General features: G+C 50.6%; 1 protein-coding gene across 1 annotated transcript in view; it reads right to left on the reverse strand.

Annotated features, from left to right (window-relative positions):
- The window catches only part of CTNNBIP1 (catenin beta interacting protein 1), a 25821-nt gene extending 20201 nt beyond the window's left edge, over positions 1 to 5620 (reverse strand). Inside the window, exon 1 of the mRNA XM_018570169.1 lies at positions 5594 to 5620. The gene's annotated coding sequence lies outside the window, so the exon portion shown is untranslated. The remainder of the gene's footprint in view (positions 1 to 5593) is intronic.
- Positions 5621 to 5626: the final 6 nt, after the last annotated feature.

Consider the following 5626-nt stretch of genomic DNA (forward strand, 5'->3'; position numbering starts at 1 on the left):
CCCCCCCCAACGCAAATTGTCTGTGCCCAGGGTCAGCCAGAGGCCCTAATTCCTTGCCCAATATACAAGCTGTTACACCGGCCATTGACTTGTACAGGACACAAATCTACCCACCGAGTCAGCACGGGGCAGAAATTTCTTGGCCAACAATCTCATATTGCTGGCGGCAAACCTAATCGGCTGTCTGAATGAGGCCGAGGGCTCTCCACCGACATAAGACAAAAGGAGTCGCAGCCGATCTATTGAATGTACCATCTTCCATCCAGAAGACCGTTCCACAAACCCTCCCAAACCACAAGCCGCGGTCACGTGATTATCCAGCCCCGGGGCCCTTCTTCCAGGTGCATGTCGCTGTCTGTCCATCTAAGGGGTCCCTTTAGGCCTGGTTCACACCTGTACGTCTTGTAGCGCGTTCAACGCTCTACGAACGCTTTACAAAACGCCTAAACATGAAAATCCTATTGTTTCCTATGGGTATGGTTCACACCTTGCCGTATTTCAGCCCGTCTGAACGCGCTACAAAACAGCCTACGCCTGAAAAGGTACATGAGCTTCTTTGCGGTATTTTTATAGCGCGTTTCCATTGGGATACAGCCAAGTAGCCCTCGGAAACACGCGGTTTTTTTTACTGCGAATCGCGGTAAAAACACGCGCCACGAAACGCGCGACAAACGTGAATATATTCGATACGCCTAGGTATGAACAGAGCCTTAGATCCAGAGGATACCTGTGGGGAGTCAAGGGGACAAGCCTGTGAGGGTTATGACAGGTCAAAGGTCAGGCACTCCATTTCCTGCTGTAGAAGATACGGTGAGGTTTATGGTGCAGTGCTATCACCGCCTCCGGAATCATCGTCCAATGTCTAGCGGGAAAACCAACACTTCCAGGACTGGCGATCTCCTGCTGACCTCTACGTCACTACTGTGTACTACAGAGGGGGGCACCGTACCGGACACCTGAATATTTCCCGTACCAGCTGCTACTGAGGCTCTGCACACAGGAGGCTGAACCCGTATAACAAATACGCCATATTCCCACCGCCAGAGAGCTTGCAGCTGCGCCGTCCAGCCTGCCATAGAGGCCAATGGCTGTACACAGGAATATGCCGGTACTTGTGTACATCCTCCCATAGAGGCCAATGGCTGTACACAGGAATATGCCGGTACTTGTGTACATCCTCTCATAGAGGTCAATGGCTGTACACAGGAATATGCCGGTACTTGTGTACAGCCTCCTGTAGAAGTCAATGGCTGTACACAGGAATATGCCGGTACTTGTGTACATCCTCTCATAGAGGTCAATGGCTGTACACAGGAATATGCCGGTACTTGTGTACATCCTCTCATAGAGGCCAATGGCTGTACACAGGAATATGCCGGTACTTGTGTACATCCTCTCATAGAGGTCAATGGCTGTACACAGGAATATGCCGGTACTTGTGTACATCCTCTCATAGAGGTCAATGGCTGTACACAGGAATATGCCGGTACTTGTGTACATCCTCTCATAGAGGCCAATGGCTGTACACAGGAATATGCCGGTACTTGTGTACATCCTCTCATAGAGGTCAATGGCTGTACACAGGAATATGCCGGTACTTGTGTACATCCTCTCATAGAGGCCAATGGCTGTACACAGGAATATGCCGGTACTTGTGTACATCCTCTCATAGAGGCCAATGGCTGTACACAGGAATATGCCGGTACTTGTGTACATCCTCTCATAGAGGTCAATGGCTGTACACAGGAATATGCCGGTACTTGTGTACATCCTCTCATAGAGGCCAATGGCTGTACACAGGAATATGCCGGTACTTGTGTACATCCTCTCATAGAGGTCAATGGCTGTACACAGGAATATGCCGGTACTTGTGTACATCCTCTCATAGAGGCCAATGGCTGTACACAGGAATATGCCGGTACTTGTGTACATCCTCTCATAGAGGTCAATGGCCGTACACAGGAATATGCCGGTACTTGTGTACATCCTCTCATAGAGGCCAATGGCTGTACACAGGAATATGCCGGTAATTGTGTACATATAACAAAAACGCCATATTCCCGTACACAGGAATATGCCGGTACTTGTGTACATCCTCTCATAGAGGCCAATGGCTGTACACAGGAATATGCCGGTACTTGTGTACATCCTCTCATAGAGGCCAATGGCTGTACACAGGAATATGCCGGTACTTATGTACATCCTCCCATAGAAGTTGATGGCTGTACACAGGAATATGCCGGTACTTGTGTACATCCTCTCATAGAGGTCAATGGCTGTACACAGGAATATGCCGGTACTTGTGTACATCCTCTCATAGAGGTCAATGGCTGTACACAGGAATATGCCGGTACTTGTGTACATCCTCCCATAGAAGTTGATGGCTGTACACAGGAATATGCCGGTACTTGTGTTCATCCTCTCATAGAGGCCAATGGCTGTACACAGGAATATGCCGGTACTTGTGTACATCCTCTCATAGAGGCCAATGGCTGTACACAGGAATATGCCGGTACTTGTGTACAGCCTCCTGTAGAAGTCAATGGCTGTACACAGGTATATGACGGTACCCGAGTCCAGCCTTCCATTAGAGGTCAATGGCTGTAGATAGGTATACACCGATACTTGCGTAGAGCCGCGCATGTGTATGCACATCAATCCCGGGACGCAGGTTTCCTGCGTGCAGGAGAAGCACGAGGAAAATTAAAGGCTTCAGGTCTACTTTAAACTTTTTATTAGTAGATTGAACTTTTCTTAGGCCAGCCGTCCACTTCAGTAACAGAGCGCAGCCCACCCACAGTCCTGTATCCAACATGCTCATACACTAAGCAAGGGTGGGCAACTCCGGCCCCCCAGCTGTGCCTTAACTACAAACCCCATCATGCTCCTGCCTCTGGGAGTCATGCCTGTTGATGTCAGAGTCTTGCAATGCCTCATGGGACTTGTAGTTCGACAACAGCTGGGGGGCCGGAGTTGGCCACCTCTGCACTACAGCATTATTTCCTCCAGAGAGTTGGGCTACTCCCCATTATCAGGCGGAAAGCACGATGGGGGGGGTCACCTTCACCTAGCGGGGAGGAAGTCCAGGAAACGCCGGTATATTATATAACTGATCCCCCCTCCCAACAGCATTCTAGAGGAAGGGGGGGGGCAACTTTGCCTCTAGAGTGGAAGTTCCCCTTGAAGACGCTATGCTGGATATGACTGAGAAGCTGCTGGGGAACTACAGGTCACAGCATGTCCTCTAGAACAGGGCTGAGCAACACAGGCCCTCCAGCTGTGCTGATACTACAAATCCCACCATGCATCTGCTACTGGGGGTCATCCCTGTGACAGGCAGAGTCTTGCAATGGCTCATGGGACTTGTAGTCCCCCCGGGGGGAGAAGATCTTTGATGGGTTGTGAATGTCGTTGCTGGTTCCGTGCAGCGAATACAGCGACAGAACGGGACGCGATGATCTGCGGCGGGCGCGATGACTGACGGCTTTATAGAAGGAGTGAATCAGATGTTATCAGTGATGACGGCTACACCCAAAACTGACACCTCCCGCATCACGCACCATCCCAAAATGGAGGCGGCCATGTTGCAGTCTGAGTCATGCTATCGTCATTGCTCTGAAGACCGGGCGGATGCAGTTTATAGCCGGCCGGCGCTCTCCGCAATGTTTTATTTATTTCCACATTTTAGATTTATACCTGAAATGATGGAACCCGTCAGCTTCAACCTGTAACACGTGACCCGGCATGAGGTACAACTTTCATGGTAGGTGCATAAGTGCCAAATAATATGTAACTAACACTTCCAGGTATGTATTACCTCTCAAAGGGATTGGAGTACTCCCCCTGATAATGCCTTCATCTGCTTTTCTGTCCAGACCCTTCTGGTCACCATCTTTGTTCTTTGTGTTCACAAATGTCTGACACAGATCAGCCCCTGCTGCGGCCTCTCATCTTGTGACTTGCTACAAAGTTACGATGTACAATCTGATCACTGGGGGAAGGGGTCATTTTTTTTCCTCTAACAACCCCAGAGCTAAGCTGTCAGGTGGGACTATGGCTCTGTAGCCCACCACTGCACTACCCGGCACCATCTTTGTCTGTGCCAGGCCACCCTTCATCTATTAGGAGTGAGAAGTCTGCCCATGGCTGATATCATGTGATGCTGGCCCAGAGCCGGATGCTGACAACCATGTACATGATCTGAAAACCTGGAACATACACCGGGAACGAGCCTTCTACTACACAGGAACAGGAACTGCAACATTGTATACAGACACCGAATCCCCAACACACAGGAACAGGAAGCGAGGAGCAGCTGAGAGTCCGAATACTGCAACATTGTATACAGACACCAAATCCCCAACACACAGGAACAGGAAGTGAGGAGCAGCTGAGAGTCCGAATACTGCAACATTGTATACAGACACCAAATCCCCAACACACAGGAACAGGAAGTGAGGAGCAGCTGAGAGTCCGAATACTGCAACATTGTATACAGACACTGAATCCCCAACACACAGGAACCAGCCAATAAATCTTCGGATCTTCCAGAAAAGTTCTGCGTACGACAGCCAACCGATCCGACACACAAGGCCGGGATTGCAGCGGGTGTGGAAATGATGGACCATCACCCCAAATAGAGTCCTCAACCAGAGATCTTAACTATTCCCCTACGGATGACCAAATCATGGCCCTAGTGCAGTGGTGCTCAGCTGTCTTAGAATAGCGGGTCCCAAGTTGGGCATGATATAACCAAAGGGCCGCACAATATATAGTGATTGTAATGCTACACAGAGCTGTCAGAGTGCAAATGTTCAACAGGAGATGGTAATAGACCGCCAGGGATCAGGGCCGTCCCAGGGGACCGCCAGGGATCAGGGCCGTCCCAGAGATGAGTGACAAAGAAAGTGACCGGGCGTCAGAGAAAAGGAGGAAGACGATGTGACAGAAATAAACCAATCCCTTTAACTCCAAGAACTTTGTACATTTTTCATTCACTGACCTGAGTGAGTTCCTGGGGGAAAGGAAACATAGGACTGCTGTCTGCACGGGCCCTGGGGGGCCATAGGGCCAGATGAGGTCCCCCTGAGCCCCAGGTTGGGCACCACAACCCCAGCGTGTCATGTGACCTCACAGGTCCATATATGGTCATCTGATCATCCCATACAGACTCGTAATGGACATTTAACAATGTAACGAGGAAGATGGTCACATGACTGGGATCAGGAGAAGAGATGGGAAATGATTACACACAGGAGACACCGAGAACGGGGAGCGCCCTGTCATCCGGGTTATTATTCATCATCATCACAATGATGGGGGTGGTAGTCAACTGTGCGGGCACACACGTCCAGTCTCTGATCACAGCAACACTCAATGTAATGACAAAATAATGGAAACCCTCATCATATGTCGCTCGCTATGCCCGGAACTGTCGTGTTGCACACCACCCCCATCCACAGCCAGCATCGTCCTCCCCACCCCAGGCCGGGCTCTCCTTCCCGTCCACAGCCAGTAGCATCCTCCTCCGCTCTCTGGAGCTACAGACAATGGGCAGAGACGAACGGAGCCCCTATCCGCTCCCAGCACTCACCGATCAGCGGAGGCTCCTTCCTCGTCCGGCCCG

Source organism: Nanorana parkeri, unplaced genomic scaffold (genome assembly GCF_000935625.1).
Source record: "Nanorana parkeri isolate BGI_ZX_2015 unplaced genomic scaffold, ASM93562v1 scaffold1469, whole genome shotgun sequence".
NCBI classification, from domain to species: Eukaryota; Metazoa; Chordata; class Amphibia; order Anura; family Dicroglossidae; genus Nanorana; species Nanorana parkeri.